At 40.5% G+C, this 18796-nt stretch overlaps 1 long non-coding RNA gene across 8 annotated transcripts in view; it reads right to left on the minus strand.

Annotated features, from left to right (window-relative positions):
* Positions 1 to 4302: 4302 nt before the first annotated feature.
* LOC137015573 (uncharacterized) overlaps positions 4303 to 18796 on the minus strand; it is a 40673-nt gene continuing 26179 nt past the window's right edge. For 5 of the 8 annotated variants that reach the window (XR_010894000.1, XR_010893999.1, XR_010893998.1 and 2 more), the window contains one exon: positions 11622 to 18617. This is a non-coding gene — a long non-coding RNA (uncharacterized lncRNA). Of the gene's footprint in view, positions 4323 to 11621; positions 18618 to 18796 lie in introns of those variants that run through there. The other 3 variants (XR_010893997.1, XR_010893995.1, XR_010894001.1) reach the window with 3 other exon arrangements.

Raw genomic sequence — 18796 nt, forward strand, 5'->3', positions numbered from 1 at the left:
ATTTCATGATGTCCTGTTGTGCTTCCAGTTTGATATCATGATGTTCTGTTGTGATTCCAGTGTGATATCATGATGTTACATTGTGATTCCAGTGTGATATCATGATATTACATTGTGATTCCAGTGTGATATCACAACGGCACTCTGTGATTCCAGTATGATATCATGATGGCACTCTATGATTCCAAAGTAATATATCGGTAATGATGAGACTCTGTGATTCCAGTGTGATATCATGATTTCCCGTTGTGATTCCAGTGTGATATAATGATGTTACATGGTGATTTCAGTGTTGATATCATGATACCCCTCAGTGATTCCAGTGTGATATCATGATGGCACTAAGTGATTCCAGTGTGATATCATAATGCCACTCAGTGATTCTAGTGTGATATCATGATGGCACTCAGTGATTCCCATGTGATGATATGATGCAACTCAGTGATTCCAGTGTGATGATATGATGCAACTCAGTGATTCCAGTGTGATGATATGATGCAACTCAGTGATTCCAGTGTGATATCATGATGGCACTCAGTGATTCCAGTGTGATATCATGATGCCACTCAGTGATTCCAGTGTGATATCATGATGCCCCTCTGTGATTCCAGTGATTTTATGATGGCACTCAGTGATTCCAGTGTGATATCATAATGGCACTCAGTGATTCCAGTGTGATATCATAATGCCACTCAGTGATTCTAGTGTGATATCATGATGGCACTCAGTGATTCCAGTGTGATATCATGATGCCACTCAGTGATTCCAGTGTGATATCATGATAGCACTCAGTGATACCATTGTGATATCATAATGCCACTCAGTGATTCCAGTGTGATATCATAATGCCACTCAGTGATTCCAATGATATCATGATGGCACTCAGTGATTCCAGTGTGATATCATAATGCCACTCAGTGATTCTAGTGATATCATGATGGCACTCAGTGATTCCAGTGTGATATCATGATAGCACTCAGTGATACCATTGTGATATCATGATGGCACTCAGTGATTCCAGTGTGATATCATAATGCCACTCAGTGATTCCAGTGTGATATCATGATAGCACTCAGTGATTCCAGTGTGATATCATGATGCAACTCAGTGATTCCAGTGTGATATCATGATAGCACTCAGTGATTCCAGTGTGATATCATGATAGCACTCAGTGATTCCAGTGTGATATCATGATGCAACTCAGTGATTTCAGTGTGATATCATGATGGCCCTCTGTGATTCCAGTGATATTATGATGGAACTCAGTGATTTCAGTGTGATATCATGATGGCCCTCTGTGATTCCAGTGATATTATGATGGCACTCAGTAATTCCAGTGTGATATCATTATGGCCCTCTGTGATTCCAGTGATATTATGATGGCACTCAGTGATTTCAGTGTGATATCATGATGGCCCTCTGTGATTCCAGTGATATTATGATGGCACTCAGTGATTCCAGTGTGATATCATGATAGCACTCAGTGATTCCATTGTGATATCATGATGCAACTCAGTGATTCCAGTGTGATATCATGATGCCACTCAGTGATTCTAGTGATATCATGATGGCACTCAGTGATTCCAGTGTGATGATATGATGCAACTCAGTGATTTCAGTGTGATATCATGATGCCACTCAGTGATTCCAGTGTGATATCATGATGGCACTCAGTGATTCCAGTGTGATATCATGATGCCACTCAGTGATTCCAGTGTGATATCATGATGGCACTCAGTGATTCCAGTGTGATATCATGATGGCACTCAGTGATTCCAGTGATATTATGATGGCACTCAGTGATTTCAGTGTGATATCATGATGGCCCTCAGTGATTCCAGTGATATTATGATGGCACTCAGTGATTCCAGTGTGATATCATGATAGCACTCAGTGATTCCATTGTGATATCATGATGCAACTCAGTGATTCCAGTGTGATATCATGATGCCACTCAGTGATTCTAGTGATATCATGATGGCACTCAGTGATTCCAGTGTGATGATATGATGCAACTCAGTGATTTAAGTGTGATATCATGATGCCACTCAGTGATTCCAGTGTTATATCATGATGGCACTCAGTGATTCCAGTGTGATATCATGATGCCACTCAGTGATTCCAGTGTGATATCATGATGGCACTCAGTGATTCCAGTGTGATATCATGATGGCACTCAGTGATTCCAGTGATATTATGATGGCACTCAGTGATTTCAGTGTGATATCATGATGGCCCTCAGTGATTCCAGTGATATTATGATGGCACTCAGTGATTCCAGTGTGATATCATGATAGCACTCAGTGATTCCATTGTGATATCATGATGCAACTCAGTGATTCCAGTGTGATATCATGATGCCACTCAGTGATTCTAGTGATATCATGATGGCACTCAGTGATTCCAGTGTGATGATATGAAGCAACTCAGTGATTTCAGTGTGATATCATGATGCCACTCAGTGATTCCAGTGTGATATCATGATGGCACTCAGTGATTCCAGTGTGATATCATGATGGCACTCAGTGATTCCAGTGTGATATCATGATGGCACTCAGTGATTCCAGTGTGATATCATGATGGCACTCAGTGATTCCAGTGTGATATCATGATGGCACTCAGTGATTCCAGTGTGATATCATGATAGCACTCAGTGATTCCAGTGTGATATCATGATGGCACTCAGTGATTCCAGTGTGATATCATGATGGCACTCAGTGATTCCAGTGTGATATCATGATGGCACTCAGTGATTACAGTGTTGATATGATGCAACTCAGTGATTTCAGTGGGATATCATGATGGCACTCAGTGATTCCAGTGATATTATGATGGCACTCAGTGATTCCAGTGTGATATCATGATAGCACTCAGTGATTCCATTGTGATATCATGATGCCACTCAGTGATTCCAGTGTGATGATATGATGCAACTCAGTGATTCCAGTGTGATATCATAATGCCACTCAGTGATTTCAGTGTGATATCATGATGCCACTATGTGATTGCAAATATGTCATAATGCAAATCTGTGACATTTGGTGAGATGATGCCATTCTGTGATTGCAGTGTGATGTTATTAGACTGTGCTGTGATTGCATTGTGATATCATAATGCCACCTTGTAAAAGCAGTGTGATGTCATAATGCAACTCTGTGGTTGCATGATGTCAATCTGTAAGAGCAGTGTGATGAGATAAAAACAGTCTAGTATGTGTCCTTTCCAAAATTCTGCATGATGTTCACCAGTATTCACAACTTACATTTTGAACAAACAAGATTATCTACTACTGTAAATTCAGATGTGCCCTGTGTGGTCACAGTTACATGACCCATTAAAACCACAGTTAGACATTGAAAGATGCATTAATCTGATATCACGCGAAACTCAGAGAAGTTCATCTAACCAAGTGCAGAGAAAACCGTTCCGTCAATACATATCGCTCCACTGTGACCCGAAAACTGATATGAGTCTGAACTGGACCACCAGATTCTGATGAGCTTTGGCAGTAAAGGCCAATGAACAAAGCACACGTGTTTCTTCTTCAGCATGGATAGATCAACCAGTTCGGTCTAAAGTTCTGTCAGGCTTGAAATGCCAGAACCCCATACCGGCAGACAGTGACCCCTCGCTGATACGGACAACAGCTCCAGTATAAAGAAAGAGATGCATACTCTGATGTCCTCCAGCACTCTGACAGCTACTGGCCCATCACATCAACCATGAAGAAGAGACCATCCCCTCCACCATGGGCAAGGTCACAGTAGAGGATACAGCAACCATGTGGTTAACATTGCAGATGTCCATCTGCTTTCTGTCCGATTCTGTGTCTATTTAAAGCGTAAAACAAACCATGATATTTCCACATATATATAGGAAAACAACTTTATTCACCTCTAATATAAAATAAAAGATGAAAGCTGAGAGCTAACACACACACACACACCTTCCCCGAGAGACCTGATGTTGGTAAAACACTTTGAGAAATCAATGTTTTAAAGACAAAAAAAGATTGTTTCCCCCAGCAACAGGTCTAGCACTCTTGTTTGGATATGAACCAACTCTGACCACCACATTTCATTCAAACATGCATTAATACACACACAGACACACACACACACACACACACACACACACAAAAAAGCTTAAATCCACATAAATGAATATAGGATGAAAAGATGAAAGGTGAAGTCGGGGTTCCTCAGCAGGAGGCCGGATCAGAGAAATGAGAAGATTAATCCAGGCCTCACTGAACATTTACCTTGCCTTCTGCTTTCTCCATCCAGAACATTTAACGCTAATGAACAAATGCTTTTACCAACCTATAACAGCACAAATGACAGAAAAAACAAAGCAAAAAACATTAGAACTGACTGCTGTGATGAATGAAAATGAAAAATTCACAAAACAAGCCACAGAAGCCAACATTGTTATTTTCTAAAGTGTGGCACATGACCCATAATTATTGTAATTCCACCCCCGCTGACAAGACCAGTTTGGACTAACGTGAACTTCTGATTGATCCAAGCTGGTTAGGCTAATATAGCATACTAAAATACTACTTACAATTTCTGTATATTTTGTATAATTTGTACATTGCTGGAAATCATTTATATATACCTCAAGAAACTGATTTTGAGACTTCTGAGGCAGTGTAACAGTTTTATGATCTACAGCAAAATAGAATGAGCTTTGGTGAGAACTAAACAAATATTTAAATACTAAGGTAATAATTTCAGACATCAGAAGTGGAAAACGTTGGTCAAAAATGTACATTTATGCACCAACCGCAGCTTTCATGGAAATGGATGGAATGGAAAGCACAGGATGGTGGGATATCAAAAGCAGTGAAGGATACATCTATGCTGCCTCCAAAAATCAATCAGATGAAGGAATCTTATAAAGCACAATTGAGTTGGTGAAGCTGTTTGACTGTTTGTTTTGCTGGTTTTGGTTGTGCTAATTATTCAGCCTTGTGGGGAAACTAAACCACAACATACGCTGGTGGTGAACACCTACGGTGGTCTTCATGTCAACAGAGATGACTTGATGTTCTAGTAACTCTGTCAGTGTTTGACTGACATCTTCTGTCTGATGTGTTGCTGAAATGTTCTGTCCATGTCATACAGAGCTCAGATCTCTGACCTTGTGTTTTTTCAGACGAGAGATCTCGGAGTGCTTAGATGTCAGGCATCGTTCCACCAGCACTAAACCCACAATCAGCTCCAGGGGCAGCAGCAGGAATGACTCATGGGAAATAAAGTCTGGATATACAACAAGAAGCTCAATGACACTTCTTCTTGAAAAAGAGGACAGTGTCCCAGTACAATAACCTTAATAATAAACCCACACATTTGTTTAACATCTCAAGAGCATTTGAATTCATTTCAAACAAACAATTTGCAATTACTTACGAACCCAAAATATGATGAAAATAAGAGTTTTTGAAGCAAATTACAGCATGATAAACTTGACTTATTGGATCAAACAGGTTTCCCAACCTGCCACTGGTCATCAAACATATAGGGCCCTAACATAGACCTGGCGTTTTTTACTAGTTTTAGCCCGACGCAGTTATCATTTTCACAATCTGCGCCACGTTGTTTAAATAGCAAATGTACTCACGGCCATCTGTTCGTGCTGGTGTGAAAACGAGGTCAGTTCAGGCACATTGTTGGCGTATTGCTATTTTGAGACAACTAAAAACAACTGCGCCATTGACCAACTAAAACCTGGTCTAAAATCAATGCTGCAAATATTTTTTTTATTTAAAGAGAGCGTTAGTAATATGCGCTAATAGGAGGGTGCGCAAACACTCTGCTTGTTACACGCACAGCAGCACACAAACACGTCAAATATCAAGAATAAAAGGATTTCAATGTAGAAGATTATTATTGTGTGCAAAAAAATGCTTTGGTGGAATCCGGCTTGATTGCTCGTCCGCCATATAAATAGTGAATTTGCCATGGCGCGAGCGCAACTGGCTTTTAAAGGGAATGAGAGATGGGACTCTGATTGGTTTATTGCACATTACGCCCAAAACACTCCAATGACTCATTAAGAGAATAGGGACAACCCTTTTTGACCATGCACTGGGCGCACCGACCATTTTTCTCATTGTTAAACTAGCAAAAGGGGATTCGGACTCGCCCTAAGTGCACCCGTGCTAAGATCATGCACTTAGATAAATAGGGCCCGTAGTCCCATCCCAAATTCACACCATTGGTTGAGTGAATAGCTATGTTTCCATCCGCCTATTTTTACGCATATTTTGGGATATTGCGTTAAAAAATGCTTGATGGAAATGCCAAGATGCGCGTAAATTCTAAAAATGTACATAAAAAAATGTATGCGCACAATTGCAGCGGATAATTTTTTTATCAGATAAGATGATATGTGCATAAACTATGATAGATACACATTTACCGAATAAATCCCTCGATGTGCAACCAAAAATTCACGTGGCTTTGCCTCAACAGAGGATGTGATTGGATAACTGGACTAACTATTGGAACAATTTCATTGCACAGCATCTCAAGTGCTGGTTTTGTCTCACATGATTGCGTTTATTGTGTTTATTGAGACGCAAGTCATTTATGATGTAGAAAAAGAGCCACCGTTTCTTCCCCAATTGCAGAAACTTCCATTTTTTCCCCCATCAGTTTCCCAGGAAGTGACGATTTTGTTCTCTTGAACACATGGGATGGAAATACTTCTTGATTCGCAAGTTTTTTATGTGATATTCTGATTTTGTGCATAAATTAAATTTGCAACTTTGGATGGAAACATGGCTAATGTTGCTGTGTTGAGCCGGTCGGGATGCTCAAATAAATCAGCATTGTTTTAGTGCCAGAAAGTCAGAGTGTTTTCACTTCTCAGCAGAATAAACATACAAATTACTTTCCCTGTATATTAAGCTGGAATAGAAGAAAGTGTTATAACACTGAGATGAAATCATGTAAATAATAGGCCTAAGTGTTCATTATTATGGTTTATTTTTAGCAGTTAATGAGCTGAACCCACATAAAGGCCGGTGAAGAGAGTAAAGCTACAGAAACACATTCTCACTGTACATATTGCTGAAATCACATTGACTCGCTCTCTCCCTTTCTCATAATATCTATCCTGTGTTCCTTCGTTTTAACTCTATTGATCCAAACATATTGATTTTTTATGCTCACAAAATGACTTTTACCAGCTTTGCCGTTAGGTGTGGTTATGCAGGCAGCTGTGAGAGAGAAAATCTGCTCTGAAAGATGGATAATGCTGACCAAAGCTAAGATGAAGACATAGATTATGTTGTTTCAGGTGGAGCTTTGTCATTTTAATTGCGTTGTACCTTTACTTTATTCAAAGTGACTTGGTGCAGGAGAATATTTTGATATATTTTCCTGACCCACTGCACAAACAAACGAGGCCTGTGTTGGAGACGATGGTTATCTCAAACCGAATCGACTCATCACCTGAAAGGGTCGTATCACTCAGGTGACCTGCTTTTAAGAGTCATGTATTTTTATCTCACGTTTAGATGTTGCCAGATCAGAACTATGATATTCCTTACCATGATGGGATCCTTATGGGCCATTCATGTAGATTGTGATTTTATCGTAGTCAGTCTCTGTATTTATTGGTCGTAGTGGGTGTTCCTACTGCTAGCAATCACAAATGGGATGTATTGCTGGTTAAAAAAAATAGGTAATCTATAAATACATTTCAAACTTCTTACAAAACATATATTTATACAGACTTTTTAACACAGTCCTTTAGAGTCAGCATAAATGCATATCAAAAACAAATTCATTCACTTATTTTATAAAGTACTATACTGAAAAAAAACCCTGCATATTTTACTACACATTGTCAAATGAAGAACGAGTCAGTAAGCAGGCCTACAATCATTAAAGTCTCACAGTTTCTCATAGTAAACTGCCTAAACTGGGAATCAGAATACACTGCTGTTGAATCCCTACAAAGAACCAGCTCATAAGACCAATTCATTTGGAAGGCAGACTACAGAATGAGCTGTATATGTTTGATTCACTAAATGAACTGGCTTGTTGAAGTGATTTGTTTGGGAGGTGGACTACACTGGGGTGCGTTTCCCAAAGCGAACTATGGTCGCAAGTTACCAATAGAGTTCAATGGTACTTATGACCATAGTTGGCTAACGAACGCTCCCCTGATCATTACATATATCTATTTGACTCACTAAAAGAACCGGCTCATTGAAGTGATTCGTTCGGGAGGTGGACTACACTGATCGTTCCATTACCGTATATCTATTTGATTCACTAAAAGAACCGACTCAATGAAGTGATTCGTTCGGGAGGTGGACTACACTGATCGTTCCATTAGCGTATATCTATTTGATTCACTAAAAGAACTGGCTTAATGAAGTGATTCATTCGGGAGGTGGACTACACTGATCGTTCCATTACCGTATATCTTTTTGATTCACTAAAAGAACCGGCTCATTGAAGTGATTAATTCGGGAGGTGAACTACACTGATTGTTCCATTACCGTATATCTATTTGATTCACTAAAAGAACCAGCTCATTGAAGTGATTTATTCGGGAGGTGGACTACACTGATCGTTCCATTACCGTTGTGGCGACCAGGGCGGGCGAGAGCCGTGAGGGAACGGCGCAAGGCCGGTGGCGCGAGTGATAATGAGCGTCACCTGGGAGGCGCACCGGCCTTGAGTCCCTCACGGAGGAGCTCCGGGAGCATAAAAGCAGGAGCGACTACCGTGGAGGACGAGAGAGGACCAGGCCTGGACTTTATTTTATGTTTTATTATGTTTGTGTGGCCGGCAGACGTTCGCGAGGGTCTGCCGGCATTACTTTCGTTTTGTTCTTTGTTTATTTTACATTAAAGTTTTGTTGAACGTTCGCCGGTTCCCGCCTCCTTCTTCCCATATCTACTAACCTTGTTACATTGGTGCCGAAACCCGGGAGGAAGGAGGGACATGCTGTCGGAGAGCCCTCGCTGCTGAGGGGGATCGCGGTGCTGCGGAGTTCGGGCAGCGCGGGAGTGAAGACCACAAGAGGCTGCCCGAAGCGGTGGTACTGGAGCCTAGTGAAAGGTGGGACGGAGAGCTCGAGGCCGTGCCCCTGGGACGAGGTGGGGTGGCTGCCGTCCAAGAGGGAGCGGAGGAGTCGCCGCCGTTCGCCGTGGGCCGGAGCCTGCTGCCGTCCGCCCTAAAGGGGAGGAGCAGGGAACGGGGGACTCGCTGCCGGCTGCCCTCAGTCGGAGGAGCCATCGCCGGCCGCCAGGAGGCGGTCGAGGATCGGGCCGTCCACCGAGCGTCCAGTGCCACCGCATGGCACCGCGAAGAAGAGCCTCTCGGCAGGCTGAGGACCAAGCGGCAGTGTGTCGGGGAACCGGACCAAGAATTTTTTTTTTCTTTTTCCTCTCTCCCCTCTCTCGTCCTGTCGCTCCCCTTGCTTCCGTCTCCTTTCTCTCGTCTCGTCTGTCCTTACCCCCAGGTGCTGCGGCCGCCGAGACAGGCCCCGGGGGGGAGTAGAGCGCAGTCTCGGGAGTACCCCCCGGCCTGCGAGGGGCGATGGGGGTATGTGGCGACCAGGGCGGGCGAGAGCCGTGAGGGAACGGCGCGAGGCCGGTGGCGCGAGTGATAATGAGCGTCACCTGGGAGGCGCACCGGCCTTGAGTCCCTCACGGAGGAGCTCCGGGAGCATAAAAGCAGGAGCGACTACCGTGGAGGACGAGAGAGGACCAGGCCTGGATTTTATTTTATGTTTTATTATGTTTGTGTGGCCGGCAGACGTCCGCGAGGGTCTGCCGGCATTACTTTCGTTTTGTTGTTTGTTTATTTTTTAATTAAAGTTACGTTGAATGTTCGCCGGTTCCCGCCTCCTTCTTCCCATATCTACTAACCTTGTTACAACCGTATATCTATTTGATTCACAAAAAGAACCGGCTCATTGAAGTGATTTATTCGGGAGGTGGACTACACTGATCGTTCCATTACCGTATATCTATTTGATTCACTAAAAGAACCGGCTCATTGAAGTGATTCGTTCGGGAGGTGGACTACACTGATCGTTCCATTACGTATATCTATTTGATTCATTAAAAGAGCTGGCTCATTGAAGTGATTAATTCGGGAGGTGAACTACACTGATTGTTCCATTACCGTATATCTATTTGATTCATTAAAAGAGCTGGCTCATTGAAGTGATTCATTCGGGAGGTGAACTACACTGATTGTTCCATTACCGTATATCTATTTGATGCACTAAAAGAACCGGCTCATTGAAGTGATTCGTTCGGGAGGTGGACTACAGTGATCATACGGTATATCTTTTTTGATTCACTAAAAGAACTGGCTCATTGAAGTGATTCATTTGGAAGGTGGACTACACTGATCGTTCCATTACCGTATATCTATTTGATTCACTAAAAGAACCGGCTCATTGAAGTGATTCATTTGGGAGGTGGACTACACTGATCGTTCCATTACCGTATATCTATTTGATTCACTAAAAGAACCGGCTCATTGAAGTGATTAATTCGGGAGGTGAACTACACTGATCGTTCCATTACCGTATATCTATTTGATGCACTAAAAGAACTGGCTTATTGAAGTGATTCATTCGGGAGGTGGACTACAGTGATCATACGGTATAACTATTTGATTCACTAAAAGAACCGGCTCATTGAAGTGATTAATTCGGGAGGTGAACTACACTGATCGTTCTATTACCGTATATCTATTTGATTCACTAAAAGAACCGGCTCATTTAAGTGATTTGTTCAGTTTGTTTTTTTTATGCCTTCCCTGAACTTCATTCAGTCTCATTGACTCACATGTGTACATCATAGAGTTTTTTGTGATGAGGTAAATTAAACGCAATATGTGGTGACATCACAGTCGTGTTGCATTGTGGGATATGGAGCTGCCAGAAGTGTAAATTTGAAGTAGACTCACTCCCTTGGTCAAAATCAAGGGAGTGAGGGTGTGTCCATATAAACTTCCCTGTCCACCTCACGAAGTGGAACGCACTTCAAAATGGTGGGATCCCCCGAGGGGAAGTGCTTAGGGAAGTTTGCGAGTGCTTGTCTAAAACTGGAGTGGAACGCAGCCCATTTATCTTTTTGATTCACTAAAAGAACCAGCTCATTGAAGTGATTCTTTCAGGAGGTGGACTACACTGATCATTCCGTATATGTTTTTGATTCACTAAACTAATTCGCTCATTGAAGTGATTCGTCCGGGAGTCGGACTACACTGCGCATGCTGTATACCTTTGATTCACTGAAAAGAACCAGGGCTGCATCCGAAATCGCATAATTCCCTACTACATAGTAGGCGAAAAACAGTACACTGCAAAAAATTAGTTTTTGTGTTGTTTCTAGTCAAAATATCTTAAAGTTCTTAAATCAAGAAGCATTTTCTTGACAAGTAAAAATTATTTTTTTATTTTCAGAAAAAATAAGTCAAAATGAAGTGAGTTTTTTCCTTAAAACAAGTAAAATAATCTGCCAGTGTGGTAAGTAAAATAATCTTATATCAAACCAAAAATAAGATATATAATCTTGTTTTCAGTTTGGATTAAGATTATTTTGCTTACCCCACTGGCAGATTATTGCTCTTGTTTTAAGGAAAAACTCACTTTTGACTCACTTGCTTCTTTTTTAGATATTTGAACTGGAAACAAGACAAAAATTCTCAGTAAGAACAGCATTTTTTTCAGTGTATGTGACAAAAGAAGTATGTCTGAATTCACAGTACTCGTAAGAGAGGCAAAAAGTACCTGGATGACCTACTTCTGCCAGCAAGATTTTGAAGTGCGCACACAATGGACACTTTACTATCCCATGAGGCCACGGGAAAAGATTTGTGAATGGCAGTGACATGATGCAACTAACGCTAGTAGGTCAAGTGATAAGGTCAACACTGCGAATGTTGTGCGTCCATCATACTATATAGAACATAAATAGTATAAGAAAATATATCACATTTCTACTTTAGAAGAACTGCACAACTATAAATGCTTGCGAACTTCATTCAGGTGTGGTATTTTATTATAATTTTATAATGAAACTGGTTCTGAATAAGAATGTAGATGATCTGTAGTGTAGATACAGCGTTTCATTCTCTCCTCGCACACCTGGGTCCCTCATTTAGTTTTACTGCTCTTGTAACCGCTCAGACAGCACCACAGAAAATAATGACCCGTGTCCTTGACCCGTCTACCGCAGTGGACGTTCCCATACAGGACTTTTACAGCGATTTATTTTCAGAGGAAAATAAATTGTGACATAATAATGATCACACAAGGTCACCAAAGCACCTGCTATTAAATAAAACTCACAAAAGTCACACAAATTAAAATCATTTGCATAATTATATTCAAGAATATGATTTGCCAAAGGGATTCGAGACCAGTTGTTTTGGCTGTTGTCAATCTTACCCCCATTTATTAGCCTAATGTGCTACAGTCGATGAAAAAACCCATTGTGACATGGCATAATTACAGTTCCATCTTTAATTTCAGATTTTTCGGGGGAAAAAATAGCTGAAAACAATTTAAAAACACAATTTTATCTGTCAAGCTGTTGTGGAGGTGCACAATATGAAAGAACATAGGCTACTATATTATATCAATTTGATATGTCTGTAGTTTTTATGCATTAGATCCATGCAATAATTATGTGGATGATGCATGTTATTAATTTAGATTTCATTTAACAGTTCAGCTTAGTATCTGTCAGTGCTCATGCATTTTGGATGTGCACCGATGTCTCCGTCAGTCATCCAGTATTAGTTTGAGGGCTGCGCAGTGAGTTACTCTGAACAGTCTTTATGGTTCCTAAACGTACTGATGACTAAATGTAATTTAGAATAGTAACAGTTTAGTTTACCATTTACTATAGAAAAAACACAAAACTGGAATAGCAAAATAAGTGCACTGGGAACTCCCTAACATGTGATCAACTAATCACTGATCAACAGTAACCCTAATTAGCAGGTTACTCTAATTAACAGGTGACCCTAATTAATGTCAAGTAGACAAAGTCAACAGCGCACAATAAAGGAGGAGGAGGGCACGAGCACGTGTTTTTTTCTGACCGTGTATCTAAACTGTTCTCTGTTGTTGCTGTAGTACAGTAGACCCTCGAGGGAAACAGCTAAAGCATATTTCTGCTGCCGATGCACTTGAACAGAAAAACTGCCTGTGAAAATGGAGTCACTGAATTCAATTAAACCAAAATTAAGAAAGGCAAAATTTGCCAATTTTCACACATTATAACATTTTGCACAGTGTGATTTCTCATTAATTTTTAATGACTATTTTTCATTGTTATATTGTATTCTGTAGGTATGACATAATACGAGGTCATATTTGATTTCACAGCTGGAGGTGAACATTATCATTGAAAAGCGACTCAGAAGACTTGGAATGTATTGCACATGCCATATGGACTTTTGTATGGGGTTTTATTTCGGGGAAGATCAAGGGTACATTTGCACTAAAAACTAAATAGTTTTTCCTTTACGTTTTTCATGTACAGACAACAACGCTGTCAAAAGAATGTTGTGTCAATACTGTGGGGCCATTTACACGACACCGTTTTCAGAGGAAGGTCATTTGGAATGACCTTCCTCTGTCTCTAAAAACTTGTCCTTCATTGGGTGTTTTTCAGTGTGCGCTTAAAACTTATTTGTTTTCTTTAGCTTTTGACAATGCTTTGTAAGTGTGTATGTCATATGTCTTTTTTTTGTTTTTTATGTTTCTCTTTTATACTTTCTGTACAGCACTTTGGTTCCACTTGTGGTGTTGAAAGTGCTTTATAAATAAAGTTGAGTTGAGTTGAGTTCAACTTAAACTGAACACTTTTTATGTGTTTTACTCTTTAGGGGCTTTCACACCAAATAGTTATAGGAACTAGCCACTAGGATAGTTCCCCAGGAACTAATTTCTCCCCCAGGCCATGTTCCTGATTGCATTTGCATCGGGAATAGGAACTCTGAAGCGGTTGACAGCAGCACTTACAAACGTGTTTGTTGTGTCATGGGTTTCGTGATAATAGAAATGGAATGTAAACGCATAATCTATGTGACAGAAAGAGCAAAAAGTGGTGCTAAGAGACAAAATCTCCTGACAACTTTCAGTATTACAGTACATATCACAGCTTTTTAAAAATGCAGAGTGCCGGTGTTTGACATGCAATTTGACCAATCAGCACTTATGTCACTTACCCCCTTTCCACCAGTACGAACCGGGTGCTAGTTCAGAGCTAGTGCCAGTTCTGAGTTGGTTCAACTGAAGAGCCTTCTAAGAACCGGTTTGCCTTTCCATGGGCTAGAGAGCCAGCATAGAGCCAGGTGTTACGTCACTGTATACGTCTCATATTTCACAGCAAAGCTAGCACCAAACACAAACACACCAGGCTTGTTCCAGATGCATCGGCTTCTCGCAGAGCGATCGGCGCATGACATCAAAGCACCATGAGAATGATCCAAAAGCACAATTAGTCGTATGCTCTACAAACGCTCCCGTGGATCTGCGGCACCCGCCGAATCGGTCCGCGCTGCTCCGATGCATCTCGAACAAGCCTTCTATCAACAATCGCGGATGTTTCACTACTGTTGATGCTCAGGGCTTTGCGAACCTACATCGGCATCCAAACACGGCTCGCCGTAATTTGTATATAGACGGAGATTACAATCGAGCTGCTATTAGCTTGATTAGCTGCTATATCAAAAATGGCAGTCACAAGTTTCTTGTTGGTCACGGTAACCCCGCACCCAGCTCCTGACGCAAGCGGTTCTTACTTCTAGCCCGGCAATGTTTTGGTGCTACATACGAACCACTTTTCCTGGTTCGGAGCTGGTGCTTTGTGTGTCGAAAGACAAAAGAACTGATTTGAAACTTGGCTCTGGCTCCGAACCAGCACTCAAACTGCCTTGGTGGAAAAAGGATAACTGATAGTTCCTATAGTGCTGGTTTAGACCCTACTCTGAAGTAGGAGCTAATTTAGTTCCCCCAAAGAAGTTGCTAGAACTAAAATTGTGCCTAATTCCTGAGGTGCAAACATGCCAAAATCTGGGTACTTCAGACAATAGTTCTAGGAACTATGAAAAGGTTCCTCCGGTGCGAAAGCCCCTATTTACATAACAACAGCGTTTTGGGGGCCTGAAAACACAAACTTTGGAAAACGGGATTCAAAAGTGCAAGTTTAAAAAAAAAAAAAAACATCATTATTGTCTCAGTGTAAACTACAACAATGTGAATTTGTGAAAACAGTGACGTCACGTGCATGTGTTTTAAGTGTTCAGTCTATAGGCGCGTAGTGTTTCTTTAAGTGACATCGCCAACTACTGGCCCGGCTGCAAATACAATGTTTTTAATCGATTACGCAGATCCGTGTGAACAGGGATCATTTTAACAACACTGTCATATGTACACGAAAAACACAAATGAAAAACGTTTCTGTTTTTATTACATTATTGTCGTGTAAACGTACCCTGCATTTTATGAAAAAAGTCTGTGAAGATACTCAAAAAAAAAAAGAAAACATTTGAAAGGTCATTTAAGCAATCACATCAGAAACAGCTGTTGTTTTAAAGGTGCCCTAAAACGTTTTTTTTTTACAAGATGTAATATAAGTCTAAGGTGTCCCCTGAATGTGTCTAAGAAGTTTCAGCTCATAGATTTTTTTCATTCATTTTTTTAACTGCCTATTTTGGGGCATAATTAGAAATGAGCCGATTCAGGGTGTGTGGCCCTTTAAATCTGGTGCTCCACGCCCCAAGAGTTCGCGCTTGCCTTAAATAACATAAAAAAAGTTCAAACAGCTAATAACCCTCAAGATGGATCTTTACAAAGTGTTCGTCATGCAGCATGTCTAATCGCATAAGTACAGTGTTTATTTTGATGTTTACATTTGATTCTGAATGAGTTTGAGGCTGTGCTCCGTGGCTAATGGCTAATGCTACACTGTTGGAGAGATTTATAAAGAATGAAGTTGTGTTTATGAATTATACAGACTGCAAGTGTTTAAAAATGAAAATAGCAACGGCTCTTGTCTCCGTGAATACAGTAAGAAATGATGGTAACTTTTACCACATTTAACAGTACATTAGCAACATGCTAACGAAACATTTAAAAAAGGCAATTTACAAATATCACTAAAAATATCATGATATCATGGATCATGTCAGTTATTATCTCTCCATCTGCCATTTTTTGCTATTGTTCTTGCTTGCTTACCTAGTCTGATGATTCAGCTGTGCACAGATCCAGACGTTAATACTGACTGCCCTTGTGTAATGCCTCAATCATGGGCTGGCATATGCAAATATTGGGGGCGTACATATTAATGATGCCGACTGTTACGTAACAGTCGGTGTTATGTTGAGTCTTTTAAACAAATGAGATTTATATAAGAAGGAGGAAACAATGGAGTTTGAAACTCAATGTATGTCTTTTCCATGTACTGAACTCTTGTTATTTAACTATGCCGAGGTAAATTCAATTTTTGAATCTAGGGCACCTTTAAACATGCTGACCAATGGTTCAATAAAAAAACGAACATAACTATCTATAAAATCAAAGCATGAATGAATCAGCGTGTTTGAACTAATCACTTGATTAATGAGGAAATATTCCATGATTCACTCATAAAAATCTGAACAAATCAGTGTTTTTGAACGAGTCAGTTGAATAAATGATTTAGTGACTCATTTTAACAACGTCATCTGTACACGAAAAATGCAGAGGAAAAACGTTTCTGTTTTTATTACATCGTTGTTGTGTAAACGTACCCTGTACTTTATGGAAAAATTCTGTGAAGATACTCAAAAAAAAGAAACAGTAAGAAAACATTTGAAAGGACATTTAGCCAATCACATAGAAATAGCTATTCTGACCAATTTTTTAATAAAAAAAATAACGAACAGAACTATTTATAAAGTCAAAGCATGAAGGAATCAGTGTGTTTGAATGAATCACAGGTTCCATGATTCACTCATAAAAATCTGAAAAAATTAGTGTTTTTGAATGAGTCGGTTTAACGAATGATTCAGTGACTCATTTGTAAGGACGTTCACTTGTTTCATTCTGTATGAATCAGCGTGTATAAACAAATAATTCAGTCACTCGTACATAAAAGGCTTGTTCGAGATGCATCGGCACTGCACGATTCAAAAGCATAAGGAGTTGTATGCTCTCCAAACGCTCTCTCGCGGTACTTTGAAGTCATACGACATTTGGTCTGAGCAGCGCTGATGCATCTCGAAAAAGCCTAAAAAATGGCCACTTGTTTTGTTCCTGAATGAATCATAGTGGTTGAATGAATTGTTTGAATGAATGATTCAATAATTTACTTATCAAGACAGTTACTTGACGCCCCCTACTGCAAAACAATGTTCCTTCAGAAAGAATCACTGAAAATCCCCACTATAGACTGACTGACAGTCTGGAAGGAAAAAAGTCAAAAGTCACACTGCTACTTTTCCATTGTAAACATGCACGAGATGGACATGTTTGCAAAACTTGTTTTTAAAACTTTTATTAAGTCTATAGCGCGTATTTACTGATGTATAATTATAATAATAATAAGTAATATAATTATAAATAGACATATATTTTCTCTTAAAGTCTTTTTTTAATTTAAAGAAACAAAACTTCAGCATTCTCTGTGTTTAGCTGACCCGAGTCATTCACACTCGGAAAGAGAGAAAACCCCTCTCAGACAACAGACAGATTAAAGAGTTCGACCCTTCAGGCCTCCATTGACACAACGTGTGGGGACTGTCACATATGTATTTGATAAAGGAAACTTGCACACACATACTCACACACTTGGGCCGCACAGAGGAGAGAGATTACAGAAGATGCTGTTAAAAAGGAACCCGAGGCCTATGCTGGCGTTTTTTTTTAACCTTGTTTTGGGGAGTGAAGTCTCTGCAGATGACAAACTGGCCCGTGGCATCAACAAGATGAAGTGATACTTCCACTGTCATATCAAAAAGAGCAACTTCAGGCCCCGTCACTCTCAGACAAACAGACAGAGGGAGGGGAGGAGCGCTTTATGCCTGAGGACATTTCCAGATCAGATATGGTCTTTCGTCCGTGGCGGATCTTTGTGCTGCTCACCTGCTCAACTGAGACCACATGGATGTCTGTGGACGCCCCGAGGGACGTGTTGACTCTCTGATCTCTGGGTCTTGGTCACTGCGGGTCTGTCACTCAGGGGAATTTTCCTGGATGGTGCGGATTTATGTCGGAAGATACCGGGAGATTTTATAGTTTCAAATAGCCAGATTTTTGATGCCAACATAAAGTCCAGTTTATCCAGACCATGAACTTGTCAACTTGGACACATCTTGATTGACGTGTAAAACAGACAAAAACTAGATGAGGAAAAACATTTTTTTTTAAAGAAAAAACATAAAGAGTAGTCAATAATATCTGTGACTATGCATCGTGAGCTGAATCTGAATTCCTTGTGGGTTCGTTAACTTACCTAAATGCATCAGATACATGAGGTTTAAGGTAGGGTAGGCAATTTTGGAGAGGCTAGCTTTGAAAGCATAAGATCCCACCCTCCCTTCAAAGCGCTCTCGTCTCCGAAGCCACGCCTCCTTCAAAACACATGAGCGTGCACAGCAGATTCAAAGCAAAGTGCCATGAGAGACGGCATTAAATTACCTCGTCTCAAAGCACATAACATCACAATAATATTGAACGCAAGCAACTTACTTGTACCACCTGACTTCTTCAGATTAATTTTGTCATTGATAGTGTTGACATAGAAATGCAA

This window comes from Chanodichthys erythropterus, chromosome 24 (genome assembly GCF_024489055.1).
Source record: "Chanodichthys erythropterus isolate Z2021 chromosome 24, ASM2448905v1, whole genome shotgun sequence".
In the NCBI taxonomy this organism is placed as follows: domain Eukaryota; kingdom Metazoa; phylum Chordata; class Actinopteri; order Cypriniformes; family Xenocyprididae; genus Chanodichthys; species Chanodichthys erythropterus.